Raw genomic sequence first — 26,378 nt, forward strand, 5'->3', positions numbered from 1 at the left:
GACGTTTTGGAAGCTTCAAACCATCCTCATAGGTGGTAGCCGATGGCCGATCTACGCGAGACAATGTCACCACGTGCTGCCACTTGCTCCGCCGTCCATGCCTTTGGCAGCAGATCATCCTAAGGGGAGGACATGACCACCGCCGTGCATCGCCCCTAGCCCTTCGAAAAATTCGTCCAGCTGATGTCGCAACCATCCGCCGTCTATGGATGGCGGTCGCGCCATCTGCGGCATAGCCACCACCACATCCCACTGCAACCTGTTGCCTAAGATGCGCCGCAAGAGCAGTGTCGGCCCTTGGCTCATCTCCAGATTGGGCACTTGGGTCATGGTGGCGGCTGCTGCTGCTTTTACTCCTCTCATTGGTTGGTGCGGATGTTCACTTTCTTTTCTCCATCGCTTGGTGCAACCGTAGCATGCAATTGCTGGAAGAGAAGAAGACGCACCACCAAGATGCATAGAGGCGCCGCTAACACTGCCTCAAGTCTACATCGAGAGATCGCCGTCCGCTTTTGATCAGCCATAGGAAGTACGCCCCGCCACCGTCGGCAACCGCACGAGCAAGCCCGGCGATGTCGCTTGGCGGCGGCGAGGGGAGAGTGCTCAGGGTGAGGGATCCGAGAAACATGGATCGGGACATAGGGAGAGGAGCTTGGGGATGTGTTGCTCGAACAGACCAAGGTGAATTTCTGGCAACAAAGTTTGGCACAATTGAGCACCATATAGGGCCTCTACACACAAAAGCATTGCATGTGTGAAGCTTCCTGTAGATTTCTGATCAGCTATGCCGAGTCACTTTGATGCTTCAATCATTTTCCAACAACTAACATCATTAAAGGGAAGATGGTGTTGCCGCCGATTGGGTACAATTCTACAATGATAAATACACCAACACATCGTGCAGTCATGATCCGGTGGTTTGCCCCGCCGGTTGGTCATGTGAAGCTGAATGTTGACGGGTCGTTTGTCGAAGCCGATGGTGGATCAATAGGAGCCGGTATGATCCACTACTGTAGCTGCTAACGCGACACTACGATCAGAGACCCTTCGACGAAACTGTGTGAGATGCCATAATCGCAAATGGTGGTGTAAAAACCCATCGAAGAGGTCCAAAACGTTTGCAATGGAGAGGATGCGTCAAACACGGTTCAGATTTTAGTTGCGTGTGCGATGCAGGGCATATGGTTCAGCTCAATTAACTATTTGCGATGAGGAGGAACAAAAGATGGTCAGCCAGATGAAGGTGTGTGTGATGTACAGCATAAGGTTCACTCGGATGAACTGTTTGTGATTAGCCAACACAATGGAAATGATCAGCCAGATCAAAGGTGTGTGTGATATACGGCATGCGATTCACTCGGATGAACTGTTTGCGTTGACACATGAGAACAGAAACAGTTCAAATGAACAAGATGTGTGTGATATGCGGCAAACAGGTCTGTAATCAGAAATGTGTGTGAATACCGATAATAACACAGACGGTTGCTGCTAATAAGACATGTGTGTTGTGCGATGAGATTGCATACAGAACAACAATATATATATGTGTATATATATAGTGGTACTATTCATCACCTAGGGTGCAGAATAAGTTATTCTTCACCTGAGGTAATCTTACGATCACTTCCGAATTAAATTACGTTTGGAATTCAAATAGTTACATTTCGATTGATTCACTACATAAAATTTGTCATAAGAAAGTTAAAATATAGGTCATAATACAAGAAAATCTGCAATTTATGTGTATTTTATACTATGTTTTTACGTTTGTAATTTTACATAACATAAAATATTTTTTACAACGATTATATATTTTCTTACAGTCCGTTTTTACGTGGAAATAAGATAAAACTTATGGAACGTAAAATTACGGTGCATTGATGATAAAATAGAAAGGGGAGAAGAATAACTATTCCTCACCCAGTTGTGGGCACTATTCTAATCCTGGGATTAGAATAACTATTTAGATCACAGCCAGCCCTATAAGGGCCCGACTGCTCCCTCCCGAACTCCCGAATCGGTATAGTGCATGAAAACAAAAACGATCTCCACCCACCCCACCCCCTGACCACTCCCCCAAGACCCCACTCCAATCCCCCACGATCCCCGATCCCCACCTTCCCCGCCACCCTCCACAACCGCCGCCGGCGCACCTCCCGCTATCGCCCACGCCGGCCCCTTCGTCGCCCCCTCTCCAAACGCGGTGCGCCTCCTGCTGCGAGCCGCTCGGCCCCGTCGCTGCCCCCCTACCACAACGCGCCTCCCGCCATCGGCCGCTCGGCCCCGTCGACACCACCGCCATCGCCGCACCCACAACTGAAGCCGCCGCCCTCGCCCCGCCCCCAACCACTGTCGCCACCACCTCAGATCCGGCCGCCATCACCTACCATGCAAGCCCCCACACAGGATCTGGTAACCATTGCTGCCTCCGTGCGGCGCCGGTGCGGATCCGGAAACCACGGTCGTCCACGCATGCGTTCGGTGGGCTCTGCGTCCCAGCAGTGCGCCTTTTCTGCGCTAACGTCGCCAGTGGCTCAACACCATCTTGCCCGGCCTCATGTTCTCCACCACTGGCCACCGGCGTCCTGCCGGCCCCAATCCATGTTGGTGCACCAGTCCTGCACGACGCTCGTCCTCCTGGGCTTTGTGTAGTGCAGGTTTGAGCGTCGAGGCGTTGAGGCGGCCAGTGCGCCGATGCGGCCCATGCACCGTCCAACAACGACCTCAAAGATTTTTTCTGCTCGGCCTCCCCTCCTACGACCGGCCTCTTGCGGCACCAGAAATGCTAACAAGCACGGAGACACCCTCTCCTACTAAGCGCTCTCTCTCCCGTAACACAAGAAGTTCATAAAAATTTGTTGCAAAGGTTCAGGTACATCAAAGAAATATAGATAAAATGGTTAACTGTATATGGGACTTGATGCTCTTCCTGTATGTGCATAAAGATGAGTTCTCACCTACACATTTTGCTCTCGGTGGAGCTAACGCATTCTTCTCCCCAGCCGTGACGCTGAGTAGAGACTGAAGTTCAGAGTGTTATCCATGGAGCATTACTTGGTGGTGCATCTCACTGACCTTCCTCACCGCCTCTCATCGACCTTCCCGGTACCTCTTATTGACCTTCCTCATGGACATAGTACAAAATGGTTTGGAAGTTCAACAAGTTTTGGCGAGGCAGCCTGCACCAGTCCTGCCTCTCCTCCATCATGTGCTCCAGGAGAACTAGGTTCAGTGCACAAACAAGCAGCAACAATGATTTGATAATTCATTTCGAAGTTCTAATTTGTTAGATACTTCACATTCAGCTAGCCTGTGTATATGTGGCTACCGAGGTGGCATGCATTCAGCTGCGACTTTATTTTGGTTTCCACATGTCGCCAGTTGCTATTTGTGTGAAAAAGATTTATGTATACTGGGACCTCCATGTACTGAACATATTAAAATGCATCTCGTGTATATTCACCCCCTGTATGTTTCTTGTTGTATTTCAAGCCGCCACTAACCATTGGAATTTTTTTCCAGATGCTCCATATCTTATAAGTGTCCACTTTACAGAAAAAACAACACAATTATATGCAATACCAACAAACAGTATGTGCTCATGCAGTTTTTTCTCTCCACTAGCCTCGGACTTCTATAGGCAAAGCACATGCATGATTTTCTCCCTAGTTCTTTGGCCATGCTCCATTTTTTGTGTAGATGCAGCAAGCACTGCTCTCTGAGGTAGTAGGCAGAAAAAAGAATGTCCATTGTGCAGCAGTACAAAAATATGTGTTTTTTCAGGGGGGGTTCTTACTCGTGTAATATTGTTTTTACTATTTGTCCTTTATATCACTCGAAAAATTAATTGGTAGATTTCTGAATGCTGGTACATGAAAAAATTGATTAAAAGATAAACATAAAAAAACATCCTATAATTTTGAGGGCTTGCAAAAGAAAAGAAAAATATTTCTGACTAAGTCAAAGGTTCTCGTTCATATGGTTCTATTCGATCGCATGTTGAAGTCAAAGGAATTTTGTCGAGGAAGTTTAAATACACTGTCTCAGGAAAACACCAATATTTAAAGAATACATTATAGCATGAATTAAAAGATTTTTTCCTTCGAAGTTCAATTAAATAATTTTGCTCGGAAGTTCAAGTACACTCTCTTAGGAAATTATCAACAATTTCAAAATCAAATACATGATATAGTGAATTAGAATAAAAAATATGATAAAACTTTTTGTTAGGATCACCGTGAACATCACATCAGTAAGAAAATTCAAAAATTAAATAAATGCAGGCAGAGAGTTGCATCTACTCTTGTCTAGCTTAATTATTTTTCAAGCGATTTAGTTCAAGTTATACTCGTCCACAAAAAAACGGACAAAACCCTCGATGTTCTTTCTCAACTATAATATACCAAGATTATGAATCTATAACAAAATGGACTTTGGTGGTGTGCACGTGATGTTGACGTGCCAAAAATGAAGTTGTTTAATGTTTGTAAAAACTCATATTTTCCCAAATACTAAAGATTAAAACCAAGAAGTTTAATTTAAAAATCAGAGTAGCTCAATGTATATAAAAAAACTCAGGTTTTCTCGTAACTAGAGAATGAAACCAAGAAATTCAATTGGAAGAAACAAAGCAGTTTGATATTTATTTGAGAAAAATCAAAAATTTCCAGTTACTAAAGAATTAAACCAATCAGTTCAATTCTAAATAACGAAGAAGTTCGATGTTTCAAAAAAACTTCAATTTTCACATTTCTAAAAAATAATGAATTTCAAATAAAAAAGTAGAGTCGTTCAAACTATAAAAAAACTCAGATAGTTTCACGTAATTGAGAGAAGTTCAAATTGATAACTGCCAGAAGTTCACGTACTACACGGTGTGCATTTTGTATGAAAAAAGAATCAAAAGACAAAGGCTATAAGTTTTGTTGCTATAAGTTCAAGTGTTCGGCCCGGGAAAGTTCGAAAATTCTTGTGAGAGAGGTTGAACAAGAAATCTGTGATAGAAGTTCAAGGTGAAAACAGCGAGAAGTCCAACTACTACATGGAATGCGTTTCAGATAAGAATATAAGAATAGAAAACAAAAGTCTTAAAAGGTTTGTTGCAAGAAGTTCATGTGCTCCTCCTAGCATAGTTCAAAATTAATGTGTGAGACGTTCATCGTTCATTTACATGTTAAAAAAAGGCAAAATAAACGTTGTTTTGCAATTTTAAAAACTGCTCTCAAACGACAACGAATTTGTAACACCTGTCTACATGAAAAACTTGTTGCTATTCATAAGCTTTCCACCGGGTATATTATGTGCCACATTCGATGGATAGTTTAAAATTTTCATGTATACCATTTAAAACATTTGATGTATTCAAAAAAGTCTTACCTTTTTAAATAAGTTCATGGTGAAAACAACGAGAAGTTCAAGTACTGCAAGGAATGCATTTCAGGTGAGAATAAAAAGTATAGAAAAATAAAAGGTTAAAAGGTTTGTTGAAAGAAGTTCAAGTGCTCTGTCCGAAGAAGTTCAAAAATTCTTGCGAGAGAGGTTCACCTTGTATTTCCATGTTTAATTTTTTCCATATAAAAATCCAATACAATTCTTTACTCAAAAATATAAAAAGGTGAAGTTCAAATTGAAATAACACAGAAGTTCGGATTTTATTAAAACCTAGGGTTTACCTGTTCAAAAAACAAAAAGCACAATGCCATTTTTTGTACTTTTAAAAACAACTCATAAACAAAAAAATGGTTGCTAGAAGTTCAAGTGCTCGACGAGGAAAAGTTTAAAAAATTCTTGTGAGAGAGGTTCACCGTGTATTTAGATGTCCAAAATACATAAAAAACATGTTGTTTTTTGTGTTTTAAAAAATTCTCTCAAACCAGAGAGAAGTTCAAAGTGATAACAACCGGAAGTTCAGTACTACATACTGTGTATTTCATATAAGAAAAATACAATAAAGTGAAACAGAGTGAAGTTCAAATAGACATGCCCCAGAAGTTCAACTACTTCACCTAGTGCAAAAAATAGAACGTCAAAAAATAGCACGTCAAAAATAGAGTGAAGTTCAAACAGACATGCCCGAGAAGTTCAACTACTTCACGCAGTGCATTTCCATTCACGATGAAGGCAGAAATCATTATCTCGTCGTGTTCTAATTTACTTCAAAACGGCCCGAATATCATTTGTGTAAGTTCAAGTCCTCGGTCAGAGAAAGTTAAAAAACATATTGTGAGAGAGATTTGTACAAAAAGAATATCATTTGTGTAACACTAACAAATGGATGAGAAAATTACAAATGAAAATACGTCACGGGCGTTCAACATGAAAACGGCAGGAATTTCAACTACTATGCTGAATGAATTTCACAAGAATTTTTTTTAAAACCGTCGCGAGTATGAAAAAATGATCAACACGAGAAAGTTGCGTGTCTACAGCAGCTTTCCATTGGTATATCACTTGCTCAATGCCGGTGAGTGGATGGAGAGCTACAAGCAAAAAAATCACGTGAAAATAGAGTGAAGTTCAAGTAGACATGCCGAGAAGTTCAAGTGTTCACGTGGTGCATTTTGGAAGAATCTGTTTCGCGATAAAGGCAAAACGAATGATCCCGCCGTTTTCAAAATTACTTGAAAACGGCTTGGAATCAGAGAAACCCATCAATAAGAAAAAGTTTCGCATTTTCCGTAGCTTTTCAACGGTATATTATTTGCCCCATTCTGATAAAGTTTGTAGAAATTACGACGAAAATACGTTTTTAGCAATTTTCAAAATTGACTTAAAACAGTAAGGAATTGGGAGAAACAATATATACAAAAAAGTTTCGCATTTGTTCAAGATTTCTAGTGCCATATCATTTGCGGCATCCGGACGAACGGTTAAAAAATTAGCTCGAAAATATGAACTCGGTTGAACTTGTATCGTTTTCTAAATTACTTTTCAATCATTCAAAATTATAAAAGCTTTTAACACGAAAAAGTAGAGCATTTTCTTAAGCTTTCCAACGCCATATCATTTGCCTCAATTGGATTAGCCGTTTAGAAATTACATCGAAAATACGAACTCGGCCGGTCGGTTTGCGAAATTTTACGATTTTCCAAATTACTCTCTAACCATAGAGAATTAGAGAAAACTTTCAACATGTCGAAGGAGCAGTTTTGCAGCAGCTTTCCAACGCCATATGATTTGCCTCATTCCGATAAATGGTTTAGAAATGCGATCAAAAATACGATTCACATTTTTTGTATGAAGAAAAAACGGTTTTGAAAACTGCTCTTAAACCACTTACATTTTGCCAAAAATTTAACTTGGGTCATGATACTGGTGTCCATAGCTTTCCAACGGTATATCGCAAGCCCCATTTGGGCAATGTTGGCGGAAGTTCAACCTAGCACTGGGAGAAGTTCAGGTCGAACAACTCATGCAGTAAAATTACAAAAACGCAATTTTATCACGACCCGAGAGCAAAATCCGCCAACGAGCGAGATTCCTATTTAAAACTGGTATTTAGTTGCTAAAAATGTTTCTAGATTACACTAACATCATATAGAACACGACTAACAAGAATAATTCACGGGGGAAGCCACAGTTGAGAAGATAGCCCAAAGGTCGGGTTTGTACAGAGGGAAGTTCAGGCGCGTTACTCAGGCAGTTCAGGTTGTGATCAGAATATTATTCTGATCCCGTGATCAAATAGCCCGAAGGTCGGGTTTGTACGTTTGAATATAGCCGGTCTATTCTGATAACAGTTCCGCACTGCATGCTCAACGCGAGGGCACTGCACTTTCTTTAGCTAGAGCCCTGCATTACAGACACTAATGAACTTCGTGTCGTGAAAAACTGTACAGTGTTTTTTCGGTACTATTTTTGCTCTAGTTTTCTAATCGTTTATTGGAACGAGGCGTATGATATACCGTTGGAAAGCTATTGATTAGGCGCAACTTCGCCATGTTGAACACTTTTCGAGATTCCTCATGGTTTAATAGCAGTTTTGAAAATGGTGCGGCCCATGACGAGTGGAAGCGAGCGTTTTTTCGTGTTTTTTTTCTAAACCGCTCGTCGGAATGAAGCAAACGATACACCGTTGGATAGATATCGTCGAGGCGCATCTTTTTAATAACTACTATTTTCTCTAATTCTTTACGGTTTAAGAGCAGTTTCAAATTTACTAAATCGCGGAATTCTGTTTTTCAAAAAAAATCTAATTTTCGGTACTGTTTTCGCTCTAGTTTTCTAACCGTTTGTCGAAACAAGGCGTGCAATATACCGTTGGAAAACTACGGACGAGGCACAAATTTCCTATGTTGAAATGTTTTTGAGATTCCTTACGCTTTTTCATTAATTAAGAAAATTATGCGGCAAACGAGGAGTGGCAGCGGCCGTCTTTCGTGAAATTTTTACAAACCGCTGGTCAGAATGATCCAAACGATACGTCGTTGGAAAGATATCGATGAGGCGCAACTTTTTCATGTAGAACACTCTCTAATTCTTTACGGTTTAAAAGGACTTTTGAATTTACCAAAATGCGGACACTCTATTTTTCGCGACACCCAAATCGACGTGGGTACTTCATCCGACTGAAAACCACACTGCGTCGGATGAAAAACCGCACTACATCAGACGGGTAAGAGAACTGCATGGTTTTATTTTATTTGAACGTAATTTTTTCAAGGACGAGAAGGTAGAGTGCACTTCACATCGGGTGTAAATGAACTATAACACTATCTAGAAGTGAACCGCATTACTTTTTTCCGCTTTCGCAACAATTTTTTTGCACTTACGGGATGAACAACATCATACGGCCGACCGCACTGCTTCAGAATGAAAACCGCACTGCATCGGATGGGCAAGCGAGCTGCATAATTTCTTTTGTCGGATGTAAATTTTCTCATATGAGTTTTTGTTGTCTTTTTTTACTCTTTTTTATGAACAAGAGTGGATCACAGAGACTAGGGCAAGTGAAACACATCATATATCAAAGTGAACCGCATTACCATCTTGTTGTTTCGCTAAATTTTTTGCATTTTCATGTTGGGGGCAAGTGAACACCATCACCCTCAAAAGTGAACCACATTCGAGGACCAAACGCACTGCAAAATGAAACACACACATTTTTTGTTTTTCTTTTAAATTTTAGAAATTCTTCCATACTACGAGGATGAGGCGAGTGAATCGCAAGGACAGGGCGAGTGAACCACACTGTTTTTTTGCTTGGTTTCTTTTTTTGTTTTTTAACCACCACCGTGTGTGCCCTCAAATTTAACATGGTCACCCCTCAATTACAAAGTAAAAACTGGCAACGATAGTTCAGTGAACGTCTCCAGCAGGACCTGCGAACTACACAACACAAGAAACCACAACTTTTTTCAACTAAACAAATGTCCAGTTACTATGTCAAGGTACTCTACTGTAGAGAAACGAGAACCAAGTCTGATAAAATAAAAATAAAATACTTCTGAACTAGTACATGCGTGCTACTGCTCTCCCCCACAGGTAATCTGAATCAAGTCGGCGTCCCATGGCTGCGACCACATCAAAAACATTTAACAAGTGATTTTTGCACTGCATGCTCGCGCTGCGCCAACCGCTCGCCGGTCATCAGCGTGTTGGAGAACGTTGCAGAAAACAAAAATTTTCCTACGGCTTCACCAAGATCCATCTATGAGTTCATCTAGCAACGAGTGATCGGATGCATCTACATACCTTTGTAGATCGCGAGCGGAAGCGTTCAAAGAACGGGGACGAAGTAGTCGTACACGACGTGATCCAAATCACCGGAGATCCTAGTGCCGAACGGACGGCACCTCCGCGTTCAACACACGTACGGTTAGCGTGACGTCTCCTTCTTCTTGATCCAGCAAGGGCAAAAGGAGAAGTTGATGAAGACCCAACAGCACGACGGCGTGGTGGTGGATTCAGGGTGTCACAGTAGCAGGGCTTCGCCTATACTACGAGAGAGAGATGTAACAGGGGAGAGGGAGGCGCCAAAGGCTGAGGTGTGATGTCCTCCATCTCCCCCACTATATATAGGGGTGCCTAGGGGGGGCGCCGGCCCTAGGAGATCCAATCTCCTAGGGGGGCGGCGGCCAAGGGGTGGGGGGCTTGCCCCCCAAGCAAGGGGGCGCCCCCCTTTAGGGTTTCCCCAAACCCTAGGCGCATGGGCCCTTTTGGGGCTGGTGCCCTTGGCCCATATAGGCCAAGGCGCACCCCCTACAGCCCATGTGGCCCCGGGGCAGGTGGCCCCACCCGGTGGACCCCCGGGACCCTTCCGGTGGTCCTGGTACAATACCGGTGACCCCGAAACTTGTCCCGATGGCCGAAACAGCACTTCCTATATATAATTCTTTACCTCCGGACCATTCCGGAACTCCTCGTGACGTCCGGGATCTCATCCGGGACTCCGAACAACATTCGGGTTACTGCATATACATATCTTCACAACCCTAGCGTCACCGAACCTTAAGTGTGTAGACCCTACGGGTTCGGGAGACAGGCAGACATGACCGAGACGACTCTCCGGTCAATAACCAACAGCGGGATCTGGATACCCATGTTGGCTCCCACATGCTCCACGATGATCTCATCGGATGAACCACGATGTCGAGGATTCAAGCAACCCCGTATGCAATTCCCTTTGTCAATCGATATGTTACTTGCCCGAGATTCGATCGTCGGTATCCCAATACCTCGTTCAATCTCGTTACCGGCAAGTCACTTTACTCGTACCGTAATGCATGATCCCGTGACCAGACACTTGGTTACTTTGAGCTCATTATGATGATGCATTACTGAGTGGGCCCAGTGATACCTCTCCGTCATACGGAGTGACAAATCCCAGTCTTGATCCGTGTCAACCCAACAGATACTTTCGGAGATACCCGTAGTCTACCTTTATAGTCACCCAGTTACGTTGTGACGTTTGGTATACCCAAAGCACTCCTACGGTATCCGGGAGTTACACGATCTCATGGTCTAAGGAAAAGATACTTGACATTGGAAAAACTCTAGCAAACGAACTATACGATCTTTATGCTATGTTTAGGATTGGGTCTTGTCCATCACATCATTCTCCTAATGATGTGATCTCGTTATCAATGACATCCAATGTCCATAGTCAGGAAACCATGACTATCTGTTGATCAACGAGCTAGTCAACTAGAGGCTTACTAGGGACATGTTGGTGTCTGTTATTCACACATGTATTACGATTTCCGGATAACACAATTATAGCATGAATAAAGACAATTATCATGAACAAGGAAATATAATAATAATGCTTTTATTATTGCCTCTAGGGCATATTTCCAACAGTCTCCCACTTGCACTAGAGTCAATAATCTAGTTACATTGTGATGAATCGAACACCCATGGAATTCTGGTGTTGATCATGTTTTGCCCTAGGGAGAGGTTTAGTCAACGGATCTGCTACATTCAGGTCCGTATGTACTTTACAAATCTCTATGTCTCCATCTTGAACATTTTCACGAATGGAGTTGAAGCGACGCTTGATGTGCCTTGTCTTCTTGTGAAACCTGGGCTCCTTGGCAAGTGCAATAGCTCCAGTGTTGTCACAAAAGAGTTTGATTGGCCCCGACGCATTGGGTATGACTCCTAGGTCGGTGATGAACTCCTTCACCCATATTGCTTCATGTGCTGCCTCCGAGGCTGCCATGTACTCCGCTTCACATGTAGATCCCGCCACGACGCTCTGCTTGCAACTGCACCAGCTTACTGCCCCACCATTCAAAATATACACGTATCCGGTTTGTGACTTAGAGTCATCCAGATCTGTGTCGAAGCTAGCGTCGACGTAACCCTTTACGACGAGCTCTTCGTCACCTCCATAAACGAGAAACATTTCCTTAGTCCTTTTCAGGTACTTCAGGATATTCTTGACCGCTGTCCAGTGTTCCTTGCCGGGATTACTTTGGTACCTTCCTACCAAACTTACGGCAAGGTTTACATCAGGTCTGGTACACAGCATGGCATACATAATAGAACCTATGGCTGAGGCATAGGGGATGACACTCATCTCTTCTATATCTTCTGCCGTGGTCGGACATTGAGCTGAGCTCAATTTCATACCTTGTAACACAGGCAAGAACCCCTTCTTAGACTGATCCATATTGAACTTCTTCAATATCTTATCAAGGTATGTGCTTTGTGAAAGACCTATGAGGCGTCTTGATCTATCTCTATAGATCTTGATGCCTAATACATAAGCAGCTTCTCCAAGGTCCTTCATTGAAAAACTCTTATTCAAGTAGGCCTTGATGCTGTCCAAGAGTTCTATATCATTTCCCATCAAAAGTATGTCATCTACATATAATATGAGAAATGCTACAGAGCTCCCACTCACTTTCTTGTAAACGCAGGCTTCTCCATAAGTCTGCGTAAACCCAAACGCTTTGATCATCTCATCAAAGCGAATGTTCCAACTCCGAGATGCTTGCACCAACCCATAAATCGAGCGTTGGAGCTTGCACACTTTGTCAGCATTCTTAGGATCGACAAAACCTTCCGGCTGCATCATATACAATTCTTCCTTAAGGAAACCATTAAGGAATGCCGTTTTGACGTCCATTTGCCATATCTCATAATCGTAAAATGCGGCAATTGCTAACATGATTCGGACGGACTTTAGCTTCGCTACCGGTGAGAAAGTCTCATCGTAGTCAACCCCTTGAACTTGTCGATAACCCTTAGCGACAAGCCGAGCTTTATAGATGGTCACATTACCATCCGCGTCTGTCTTCTTCTTAAAGATCCATTTATTTTCTATGGCTCGCCGTTCAACGGGCAAGTCAGTCAAAGTCCATACTTCGTTTTCATACATGGATCCTATCTCGGATTTCATGGCTTCTAGCCATTTGTCGGAATCCGGGCCCGCCATCGCTTCTTCATAGTTCGAAGGTTCACCGTTGTCTAACAACATGATTTCCAAGACAGGGTTGCCGTACCACTCTGGTGCGGAACGTGTCCTTGTGGACCTTCGAATTTCAGTAGGAGCTTGATCAGAAGTATCTTGATCATTATCATTAACTTCCTCTCTAGTCGGTGCAGGCACCTCAGGAACATTTTCTTGAGTTGCGCCATTTTCCGGTTCAAGAGGTAATACTTCATCAAGTTCTACTTTCCTCCCACTTACTTCTTTCGAGAGAAACTCTTTCTCTAGAAAGAATCCATTCTTGGCAACAAAGATCTTGCCTTCGGATCTGAGGTAGAAGGTATACCCAACAGTTTCTTTAGGGTATCCTATGAAGACGCATTTTTCCGACTTGGGTTCGAGCTTTTCAGGTTGAAGTTTCTTGACATAAGCATCGCATCCCCAAACTTTTAGAAACGACAGCTTAGGTTTCTTCCCAAACCATAATTCATACGGTGTCGTCTCAACGGATTTCGACGGAGCCCTATTTAAAGTGAATGCGGCAGTCTCTAAAGCATAGCCCCAAAAAGATAGCGGTAAATCGGTAAGAGACATCATAGATCGCACCATATCTAATAGAGTGCGATTACGACGTTCGGACACACCATTACGCTGAGGTGTTCCAGGCGGCGTGAGTTGTGAAACTATTCCACATTTTCTTAAGTGTGTGCCAAATTCGTGACTCAAGTATTCTCCTCCACGATCTGATCGTAGAAACTTGATCTTCCTGTCATGTTGATTCTCAACCTCACTCTGAAATTCCTTGAACTTTTCAAAGGTTTCAGACTTGTGTTTCATTAAGTAGATATACCCATATCTACTCAAGTCATCAGTGAGGGTGAGAACATAACGATAACCACCGCGAGCCTCAACACTCATTGGACCGCACACATCAGTATGTATGATTTCCAATAAGTTGGTTGCTCGCTCCATTGTTCCTGAGAACGGAGTCTTGGTCATTTTACCCATGAGGCATGGTTCGCACGTGTCAAATGATTCATAATCAAGAGACTCTAAAAGTCCATCAGCATGGAGCTTCTTCATGCGTTTGACACCTATGTGACCAAGGCAGCAGTGCCACAAGTATGTGGGACTATCATTATCAACCTTACATCTTTTGGTACTCACACTATGAATATGTGTAGCATTACGCTCGAGATTCATTAAGAATAAACCATTCACCATAGGAGCATGACCATAAAACATATCTCTCATATAAATAGAACAACCATTATTCTCGGATTTAAATGAGTAGCCATCTCGAATTAAACGAGATCCCGATACAATGTTCATGCTCAAAGCTGGCACTAAATAACAATTATTAAGGTTTAAAACTAATCCCGAAGGCAAATATAGAGGTAGCGTGCCGACGGCGATCACATTGACCTTGGAACCATTCCCGACGCGCATCGTCACCTCGTCCTTTGCCAGTCTCCGCTTATTCCGCAGCCCCTGCTTTGAGTTACAAATGTGAGCAACTGCACCGGTATCAAATACCCAGGAGCTACTACGGGTACTAGTAAGGTACACATCAATTACATGTATATCATATATACCTTTTGTTTTGCCGGCCTTCTTGTCTGCTAAGTATTTGGGGCAGTTCCGCTTCCAGTGACCACTTCCCTTGCAATAAAAGCACTCAGTCTCGGGCTTGGGTCCATTCTTTGGCTTCTTCCCAGCAGCTTGCTTGCCGGGCGCGGCAACTCCCTTGCCGTCCTTCTTGAAGTTCTTTTTACCCTTGCCCTTCTTGAACTTAGTGGTTTTATTGACCATCAACACTTGATGTTCCTTCTTGACTTCTACCTCTGCTGATTTCAGCATTGCAAATACCTCAGGAATGGTCTTTTCCATCCCCTGCATATTGAAGTTCATCACAAAGCTCTTGTAGCTTGGTGGAAGCGACTGGAGGATTCTGTCAATGACCGCATCATCCGGGAGATTAACTCCCAGCTGAGTCAAGCGGTTATGTAACCCAGACATAGTGAGTATGTGCTCACTGACAGAACTATTTTCCTCCATCTTACAGCTAAAGAATTTGTCGGAGACTTCATATCTCTCGACCCGGGCATGAGCTTGAAAAACCATTTTCAGCTCTTCGAACATCTCATATGCTCCATGTCTCTCAAAACGCTTTTGGAGCCCCGGCTCTAAACTGTAAAGCATGCCGCACTGAACGAGGGAGTAGTCATCAGCACGTGTCTGCCAAGCGTTCATAACGTCTTGGTTCTGTGGGACAGGCGGGTCACCTAGCGGTGCTTGTAGGACATAATCTTTCTTGGCAGCTATGAGGATGATCCTCAGGTTCCGGACCCAGTCCGTATAGTTGCTGCCATCGTCTTTCAGCTTGGTTTTCTCTAGGAACGCGTTGAAGTTGAGGACTACGTTGGCCATTTGATCTACAAGACATATTGTAAATATTTTAGACTAAGTTCATGATAATTAAGTTCATCTAATCAAATTATTCAATGAACTCCCACTTAGATAGACATCCCTCTTCTAGTCATCTAAGTATAACATGATCCGAGTCAACTAGGCCGTGTCCGATCATCACGTGAGACGGACTAGTCAACATCGGTGAACATCTTCATGTTGATCGTATCTTCTATACGACTCATGCTCGACCTTTCGGTCTTCTGTGTTCCGAGGCCATGTCTGTACATGCTAGGCTCGTCAAGTCAACCTAAGTGTTTGCATGTGTAAATCTGTCTTACACCCGTTGTATGTGAACGTTTGGATCAAACACCCGATCATCACGTGGTGCATTGAAACAACGAACTGTCGCAACGGTGCACAGTTAGGGGGAACACTTCTTGAAATTATTATGAGGGATCATCTTATTTACTACTGTCGTTCTAAGTAAACAAGATGCAAAACATGATAAACATCGCATGCAATCAAATAATAAACGTGACATGATATGGCCAATATCACATAGCTCCTTTGATCTCCATCTTGGGGCTCCATGATCATCTTGTCACCGGCTTGACACCATGATCTCCATCATCATGATCTCCATCATCGTGTCTCCATGAAGTTGCTCGCCAACTATTACTTCTACTACTATGGCTAACGCGTTTAGCAATAAAGTAAAGTAATTTACATGGCGTTTCTCAATGACACGCAGGTCATATAAAATAAAGACAACTCCTATGGCTCCTGCCAGTTGTCATACTCATCGACATGCAAGTCGTGATTCCTATTACAATAGCATGAACAACTCATACATCACATATAGATCATTCATCATTCATCACAACTTTGGCCATATCATATCACAAAGCACTTGCTGCAAAAACAAGTTAGACGTCCTCTAATTGTTGTTGCAAGTTTTACGTGGCTGAATTAGGGTTCTAGCAAGAACGTTTTCTTACCTACGTGAAAGCCACAACGTGATTTGTCAACTTCTATTTACCCTTCATAAGGACCCTTTTCATCGAATCTGCTCCAACTAAAGTAGGAGAGACAGACACCCGCCAGCCACCTTATGCAACTAGTGCATGTTAGTCGGTGGAACCGGTCTCACGTAAGCATACGTGTAAGGTTGGTCCGGGCCGCTTCATCCCACAATACCGTTGAAGCAAGATAAGACTAGTAGCGGCAAGAAAGTTGACAACATCTATGCCCACAACAAATTGTGTTCTACTCGCGCAAGAAGAACTACGCATAGACCTAGCTCATGATGCCACTGTTGGAGAACGTTGCAGAAAACAAAAATTTTCCTACGGCTTCACCAAGATCCATCTATGAGTTCATCTAGCAACGAGTGGTCGGATGCATCTACATACCTTTGTAGATCGCGAGCGGAAGCGTTCAAAGAACGGGGATGATGTAGTCGAACACGACGTGATCCAAATCACCGGAGATCCTAGTGCCGAACGGACGGCACCTCCGCGTTCAACACACGTACGGTTAGCGTGACGTCTCCTTCTTCTTGATCCAGCAAGGGGAAAAGGAGAAGTTGATGAAGACCTAGCAGCACGACGGCGTGGTGGTGGATTCAGGGCGTCACAGTAGCAGGGCTTCGCCTATACTACGAGAGAGAGATGTAACAGGGGAGAGGGAGGCGCCAAAGGCTTAGGTGTGATGTCCTCCATCTCCCCCACTATATATAGGGGTGTCTAGGGGGGAGCCGGCCCTAGGAGATCCAATCTCCTAGGGGGGCGGCGGCCAAGGGGTGGGGGGGCTTGCCCCCCAAGCAAGGGGGCGCCCCCTTTAGGGTTTCCCCAAACCCTAGGCGCATGGGCCCTTTTGGGGCTGGTGCCCTTGGCCCATATAGGCCAAGGCGCACCCCCTACAGCCCATGTGGCCCCCGGGGCAGGTGGACCCCCGGGACCCTTCCGGTGGTCCCGGTACAATACCGGTGACCCCGAAACTTGTCCTGATGGCCGAAATAGCACTTCCTATATATAATTCTTTACCTCCGGACCATTCCGGAACTCCTCGTGACGTCCGGGATCTCATCTGGGACTCCGAACAACATTCGGGTTACTGCATATACATATCTTCACAACCCTAGCGTCACCGAACCTTAAGTGTGTAGACCCTACGGGTTCGGGAGACAGGCAGACATGACCGAGACGACTCTCCGGTCAATAACCAACAGCGGGATCTGGATACCCATGTTGGCTCCCACATGCTCCACGATGATCTCATCGGATGAACCACGATGTCGAGGATTCAAGCAACCCCGTATGCAATTCCCTTTGTCAATCGATATGTTACTTGCCCGAGATTCGATCGTCGGTATCCCAATACCTCGTTCAATCTCGTTACCGGCAAGTCACTTTACTCGTACCGTAATGCATGATCCCGTGACCAGACACTTGGTTACTTTGAGCTCATTATGATGATGCATTACTGAGTGGGCCCAGTGATACCTCTCCGTCATACGGAGTGACAAATCCCAGTCTTGATCCGTGTCAACCCAACAGATACTTTCGGAGATACCCGTAGTCTACCTTTATAGTCACCCAGTTACGTTGTGACGTTTGGTATACCCAAAGCACTCCTACGGTATCCGGGAGTTACACGATCTCATGGTCTAAGGAAAAGATACTTGACATTGGAAAAACTCTAGCAAACGAACTATACGATCTTTATGCTATGTTTAGGATTGGGTCTTGTCCATCACATCATTCTCCTAATGATGTGATCTCGTTATCAATGACATCCAATGTCCATAGTCAGGAAACCATGACTATCTGTTGATCAACGAGCTAGTCAACTAGAGGCTTACTAGGGACATGTTGGTGTCTGTTATTCACACATGTATTACGATTTCCGGATAACACAATTATAGCATGAATAAAGACAATTATCATGAACAAGGAAATATAATAATAATGCTTTTATTATTGCCTCTAGGGCATATTTCCAACACAGCGAACTGCAAGTCCACACCAAAGAAAAAATAATTGCGGCCCGAACTGCAAGGTGTCACCGAAACTGTAGTGGACGTTTGCTTGTCGTCGAACTGCAACTCCCTCGCGCCATGAGCTGCATCCGCTGCTGATAGAGCACACACCAAGATGTGAACCGTGGAATAAAAAAACAACTCCCAAAATGCACTGTAATGGAACTTGCACAAGGTGCACTGCACTAGAACAGCACGAACCAAAAAAACATAGCGTACTCCATGAGTCAACCGCACGAAGCATCAACTGCACATCCAAAATCGGATAATAAAACAAAAAATCCTCTTCTGAACTGCACGGGGCGTCATCGCCGCGGTTGACCTTCGTCGCGCTCTTGGGAATCGGTGGGATCTTACCATATCTATCTTGAGCAAGAGCAACCCACTGCTGATCGCAAGTCGGCGTTCTCTGCAGCCAAAAATTGCAATAGATGTCAGGGGGAGGGGAAGCAAGGAAAGGGAGGGAGGAAGGATGTGCCTGGACGAGACGCTATGTGACAGGGGGCAGCCTGATTCCAGCAACAAGCAGAGCAGATGAGGCGTGGCACGGTCGGATCCGTCGTCAGGGCTTGTGTTGGAGAAATAACTCGCCATAGTCAAGCATGCGCCGCACTGGAGAGGAACGTCGGGGCGCTGGCAAGGTGCAGAAAAGAACTGCAAGTCCATGAACGCTAAACCGCACCGCGCCCCTCCAATAAAATAACTACATGTCAAGGACGCCGAACCTCATGCCACCGGCGGTGAGCTGCGCGTCCACGAGACAAAAGGAGAAGGAGGAAGGGGCAGCGCCATCGGGGCCAGGAGCTTCGGACTGCATGATTACACGCCGGCGAGCTGCACCTCGCGCTCTTTCGGACCGCATGCCGTCAAGGAGCTCTGCACCGGAGTTAGATGGAGCGGTGGGGAGTGGCAAGAAGGGACAAGGGGGCGGCTCACCGGTTTGTCGATGTTGCCAAAGACGCAATATGTTGTCGCGGCGGCGGATGTGACGGGACGCGCGCTCCGCCATCAGGTCTGTTGTGCCGTGAATCCGGTTGGGGCGGGGATTTGGGTGGCTGGCGGCGGAGATTTCGCCGGATCCATTGGTGGCTAGGATGGCTGTCAGCCCCGAGCAGCAGCGGTGCTGGAAGGAGAAGGTGGAAGCAGCAGAAGGGAGTCAGGCGGGGCAGGGGCCGTCGACGCCGGCGAGCGCGTGGCGGGGCCGTGGCCACGGCTGGAGTGGGGCGAGGTTGTAGGTCAGAGGCGCGCGAGAGAGATGTCGGGAGCACGGCAGGGGGAAGCCTATGGTGGGGAGGAGGAGGTGGTGGGGCGGCGCCGGGCGGGAGGAGGAGGAGGCAGGGCAGCGCCGGGCTGGAGGAGGAGGAGGCGGGCCAGCGCCGGGTGGGAGGAGGAGGCGGGGCGGCGCCGGCCAGGAGGAGGAGGAGGCTGGGTGGCTGGGATTTGGGTCGTGCGGGATGGGCGTGGGTGGGTGGGCAGGCACCAGGGGCGGTGGCCTTTTTTTGTTTGTTCCGATGCTAGACGCGGTGTTAGCAGAATAAGCTTTCGTTATTAGAATAAGACTCTTAAGGGTGTTATCATAATAGACCCACCATATATGACCATATATATATATATAAACACTATTCTAATCATGGGATCAGAATAATATTCTGATCACAACATGAACTTCCCGAGTAACGCGCCTGACCTTCCCCGAGTACTAGGTTGAACTTCAGCTAAAAGGTGTCCAAATGGGGATTGTGATATATCGTTGGATAGCTATGGACATCAATATCATGACCCAAATTAAATTTTTGGCAAAATGTAAGCGGTTTAAGAGCACTTTTGAAAACCGTTTTTTCTTCATACAAAAAATGTGAATCGTATTTTTGATCGCATTTTTAAACCGTTTATCGGAATGAGGCAAATAATATGGCGTTGGAAAGCTGCTGCAAAACCGCTCCTTCCACATGTTGAAAGTTTTCTCTAATTCTCTACGGTTAAAGAGTAATTCGGAAAATCGTAAAATTTCATACACCGAACACCCGAGTTCGTATTTTTTACGCCATTTCTAAACGGCTAATCCAATTGAGGCAAATAATATGGCGTTGGAAAGCTTATGAAAATGCTCTACTTTTTTATGTTAAAAGTTTTTTCTAATTTTGAATGGTTTAAAAGTAATTTAGAAAACGGTACAAGTTCCACCGAGTTCGTATTTTCAAGCTAATTTTTTAACCGTACGTCCAAATGCAGCAAATGATATGGCGTTGGAAAGCTTGAAGAAATGCGAAACTTTTTTGTATATATTGTTTCTCCTAATTCATTACGATTTTATGTGAGTTTTGAAAATGGTTAAAAACGTATTTTTGCCGTAATTTCTACAAACTTTATCGGAATGGGGCAAATAATATACCGCTGAAAAGCTACGGAAAATGTGAAACTTTTTCATGTTGATGGTTTTCTCTGAATCCTGACCGTTTTCATGTAATTTCAAAAATGGTGAGATCATTCGTTCTGCCTTTATCGCGAAACAGATTCTTCGAAAATGCACCGCGTGAAGAACCTAAACTTCTCGGCATGTCTACTTGAACTTCACTCTGTTTTTCACGTGTTTTTTTGCTCGTAGCTCTCCGTCCACTGCTCGTAGCTCTCCATCCACTCACCGGAATTGAGCAAGTGATATACCAGTGGAAAACTGCTGTAAACACGCAACTTTCCCGTGTTGATCATTTTTTCATACTCACGACGATTTTAAAAGTTTTTCATCTAATATTCATTCAGTGTAGTAGGTGAACTTCCTGTTGTTTTTACGTTGAACTTCTGTGACGTATTTTTCATTTGTAATTTTCTCATCCATTTCGTTAGTGTTGCACAAATGATATTATTTTTGTACAAACCTCTCTCACAATTTTTTATAACTTTCTCCTACCGAGGACTTAAACTTACACAAATGATATTCCTGCCATTTTGAAGTAAATTAGAACTTGACGAGATCATGATTTCTGCCTTCATCGCGAATGAAAATGCATTGCATCAAGTAGTGAACTTCTCGGGCATGTCTGTTTGAACTTCACTCTGTTTTTTATGTGCTGTTTTTTGCACTACGTGAAGTAGTCGAACTTCTGGGGCATGTTTGTTTGAACTTCACTCTGTTTCACTTTATTGTATTTTCTTATATGAAATACACACCATATAGTAACTGAACTTCTGGTTTGTTATCACGTTGAACTTCACATATAATTGAAGGTTGGACATCTCGCACTAGAGATCTTGAACTTCACCGGGAGGAGCATGTGAACTTCTTGCAACAAACCTTTTAGGACTTTTTTTATATTCTTATATTTCTATCTGAAACGCATTCCGTGTAGTAGTTGAACTTCCCGTTGTTTTCGTCTTGAACTTCTGTCACGTATTTTTGTTGAACCTCTCTCACAAGAATTTATGAACTTTCTCGGGTCGAGCACTTGAAGTTCTAGCAACAAAATTTTGGACTTCACCTTTTTATTCTTTTTTTTCTTATGCGAAACGCACACCCATGCAGTACATGAACTTCTGGCTATTATCCATTTGAACTTCTCTTTATTTCACTTTAGTAACAGGAAAAAATTGAGTTTTTTATAAAGATCGAACCGCTCTAACTTTTTTATTTGAACTTCTTTATGTATTTTTTTAGAAATGTGAAAATTGGAGTTTTGTTTGAAACGTCGAACTTCTTCGTTATTTTGAATTAAACTTATTGGTTTTATTTTTCAGTAATCGGAAAAATCTGAGCTTTTAAATAAATATCAAACTGCTATGCTTTTTCGAATTGAACTTCTTCATTTTTTAATTAAACTTATTGGTTTTATTCTTTAGTAACAGAAAAAATCCAGGTTTTTAAATATAATATCAAACTGCTCCATTTTTTAAATTTGAACTTCTTGGTTTTATTTCTTTTAGTAACGAAACGATTATAGGTTTGTAATAAACATTGAATGCTCATTTATTTTAAATTGAACTTCTATTTTTTAATAAATTAGAAAAATCCATCAAAATCCATGGGAATTGTTTGAACTTTTTTGTTTTGTCATTTTCTTTTACCTCTCTATTTTATTAATTTTGAACTTTCAGAGTTAAGACAAGTCCTTTTATACATGAACTTCTTAATGATATGATCCCGACCAGCTCAAGTATTATGCATTCTTATATATACAAACAAAAAGGAAAGGGAAATAGAAAAAATGATGTGTTCTTACGGACACCACTGGCACTTTTTGAGAGCACAGTATTCCACCATAATTTTTTGAATAATTTTGCCACAAAAATAGCGTTTTTTGTTGTTGTCAACTTCTTTTTCTGACAGGATACACTAATAGAACCGCTACAGGTTTTCTTGTTGAACTTCTACTCAGTGATGGCACAACAAGATTGCTTGTGTGCACCATGTATACACGCAACATGCGAAGCATCAACCTTTATATACATGAACTTCTACCATTGGTATTTCTGAGGCTTCTTTTTTGCGTTCTATGTATAATGAAATTTCTACTGTCACCACAGAAAGAGCACTGATTGGTGGTGAAATCTCCAAGGAAAACTGATATAGTAGCTGAAGTTCATGTCATGTAAAGAATAGGGAAAGAGGTCAACAGGGGGGTCCACGGCCAGATCAAAATCAAGCAAAAAAATAAAAAAGAGTAGTAGCTGAAGTTCGACAGAAACACGAACACAGGTGTACTACTCTAAAAAAATTCCTTTTTTGCCTAGCATGAACTAGCAAGTCCCCCATATATAAGTTTTGCTTTTTTCTATACAATGAACTGGAGCATGCACAATTTTTGAATTTCATCGGTTTGGACATCTTTGTAGGGAAGTATATAAAAGACTAGTAAAATGCACAAAAATCAAGTCGTGTAATCCACATGACAAGGAAATCATGAGCAAAATAATTCTGTTCGAGTCAGAATCTTTCAAGGATTCAATATCCATCTCACAAGATGTTCAGAATCCATTTTCGATCATTCTTTTTTTTGACAAATAAGATGAACAAAGAACAAGAAACAGGGGCAGAGGGCAAGCTGCATTAGAGGGGAGGGAAGGTCACGGCGGAGTGCAGGGAAGGTCATGCCAAGGTTGGGGGCGGGTGGAAGGGAGGTAGTTGGGATGGAGGGCAGCAAAAAGAGATTTTTTTTTGTCGGATCCAGCAACGGATCTGAGGGAAAGAAAGGGACGCTGGAGGGGAAGGCAGACTGTCGGGAGAGGGGTCGTCGTGTTCGCAGGGGAGTCAATCCCCATCTTCTCGATCATGGACAACAACATGATGGGGAGGATCCATGGCGGCGCTAGCAGGAAACGGGAATGGAGGTGGTTGTTGAGGAGGATCTGCCTCTTCCTGGTATCCCGAGGGGACTGCGGTGGGCCGCGTCGGCGAAGCCTACCGTTGGCGGCAGGCGAGCCGCGGTGGCTGCCGACGTCATTGCTGGGCAGGTTCCCCGCTTGGCGCACGGCGGTGCGCGTCTCCGGGAGGGCGCGGGGCGGCGCTGGCGGCCATGGCAGTGTCGGATGCAGGTGGAGGAACTGGGATGCGGCGGATGGTATGGCGGCGCGCGGGGATCAAGGGACGGCTGCGGCCGGCGGATGGCAACGCCCATGGGTGGGGGCGGCGGCTCCGGTGGCCGGTGACACACATGATTGGGGTGGCGGATCCGCTGGCCGGCAGCGCTGTGGGGGAAGGTGGGATCGGGTGGGGGGATTGGGCAGGGGCGGGATCTCGTGTGGTGGGGTGGTGCGAGGGGCATAGCGCGTGGGGTGGGGGCTCAGGGGCTTCGGCCGGTGGAAACAGAGGTGAGTTCGGGAACGTGTCTTCGGGCCTTATATAGGCCGACCGTGATCCAAATAACTATTTTAATCCTGGGATTAGAATAGTGTTGTCCTATATATATATATGGACACACACACACGCACACACTTATAAGGACATGCTTGCACAACAAAATTAAACATCCACTTACATAGGTGGCTACTACAACCATGGCATTTGCACACACCAAAGTAAACTATTACATGCATAATTAAATAGATGGCTACTACACACATGACATTTCCACACACCAATAAAGTAAACTATATATTACATGCATGATTAACTAGCATAAACGATCATCTGATCATTATCTTCTTCTTGTGACGCTTGCTCTGCTTGTGGCTCAATCTGGGCTCGTCGATTTGGGTAACGAGGCACTTCCTCATGTCAACGATCCGCATGTGCATCTAGTAGCATGTGTACACGCTCTTGGCTGTAAACCTGAGGTGAGGTTCATCCAGTTGCCGCATCCAGGCCCCGTGCCAGGATACGGGACTTGTTCTCTGGGCATCCTGCTTCATCTTTGCATAGTAGGGGTCGATGATGGCCAAGGCGAGTTCGACCAGGGAGTCCTTCTTCGTGCTGCCCCAGAACCTGTAGTGGTCATGGATTTCGACAAGGTTCTTGCAGGCCAAGCCCGTAACACTGAGCACTTTTACATCGTTGGTGGTATCCAACATGGCGAACTTGTAGTCAGTGTTGTTGACAAACCTGTTGAGACGGTCGCAAGGATCTGTGGCTATGTAGTAGTGGTAGATGACGACATGATGGCGCGTGCACAACTGGGCGACGGCAAACTTCTGATCTATGCCGGGACGACCGGCGGTGTACTGGAGGTCGATGCCGACCACCTTGTACTTGTCTCCAGCAAGCAAATGCTCAACGCTGTTGATCTAGTCGTCCACCACGGCCGGGTCGATGGTGTACACCATCGAGAGATCCATCTCCCTCGCATGGGTCTCCACTCTATGCTCGCCGAACTCCATTGGAGCGCCGCTGGACATCCCCTCTATGGGAATAACCCAATGGATTGATCGAAAAGAATAACTTTGAGGTGGTTTCGTACCCTACAATAATCTCTTCGTTTGTTCTCCGCTATTAGTGACTTTGGAATGACACTTTGTTGCATGTTGAGGGATTGTTATATGATCTAATTATGTTATCCTTGTTGAGAGAACTTGCACTAGTGAAAGTATGAACCCTAGGCCTTGTTACAAAAACCTATATCTACCAACCATATTGCACTTGCATCACCATCTCTTCGCCGAGCTAGTGCACCTATACAATTTACCATTGTATTGGGTGTGTTGGGGACACAAGAGACTCTTTGTTATCTGGTTGCAGGGTTGTTTGAGAGAGACCATCTTCATCCTACGCCTCCCACAGATTGATAAACCTTAGGTCATCCACTTGAGGGAAATTTGCTACTGTCCTACAAACCTCTGCACTTGGAGGCCCAACAACATCTACAAGAAGAAGGTTGTGTAGTAGACATCAAGCTCTTTTCTGGCGCTATTGCCGGGGAGGTGAGTGCTTGAAGGTATATCTTTAGATCTTGCAATCGAATCTTTTAGTTTCTTGTTTTATCACTAGTTTAGTTTATAAAAGAAAAATACAAAAAATAGAATTGAGGGTGCCTCATATGATTCATCTTTTTAATATCTTTCGTGAAATGATGGAAAGGAAAATTGTGCTCAAGTGCTAGAAGAAGAATGCATTAGAATGTTTGGCACTAAATCTTTGTATGATGAGCATGATTGCAATGTTGTTAGTATGAATTCCTTGAATATCCATGATGCTAATGATATGCAAAGCCACAAGCTTGGGGATGCTATGTTTGATGAAGATGGTATTTTTAGTCCCCCAAGTTTTGATGAGAATATTTATTTTGATGATAGCATGCCTCCTATTTATGATGATTATATTGATGAATGTGGATTTGGAGAGGTCATGACTTTATTTAGTGATGAATCCACTATTTAGGAAGAGGTTCCAATTGATTATGAGAAAAAAGTTGCTATCTATGACGATTATTGTGATGACTTGTATGCTATTAAGAATAATGGTAACCATGAAACTTTTCATCATGATTTTAGTTTTCAATTGGATTATGCCTCATATGATAGTTATTTTGTTGAGTTTACTCCCACTATTTCGAATGAGAAGAAATTTGCTTATGTGGAGAGTAATAAAAATTCTATGCTTATGGCTCATGAAAAGAATGCTTT

This window comes from Triticum aestivum, chromosome 6A (genome assembly GCF_018294505.1).
Source record: "Triticum aestivum cultivar Chinese Spring chromosome 6A, IWGSC CS RefSeq v2.1, whole genome shotgun sequence".
NCBI lineage: Eukaryota > Viridiplantae > Streptophyta > Magnoliopsida > Poales > Poaceae > Triticum > Triticum aestivum.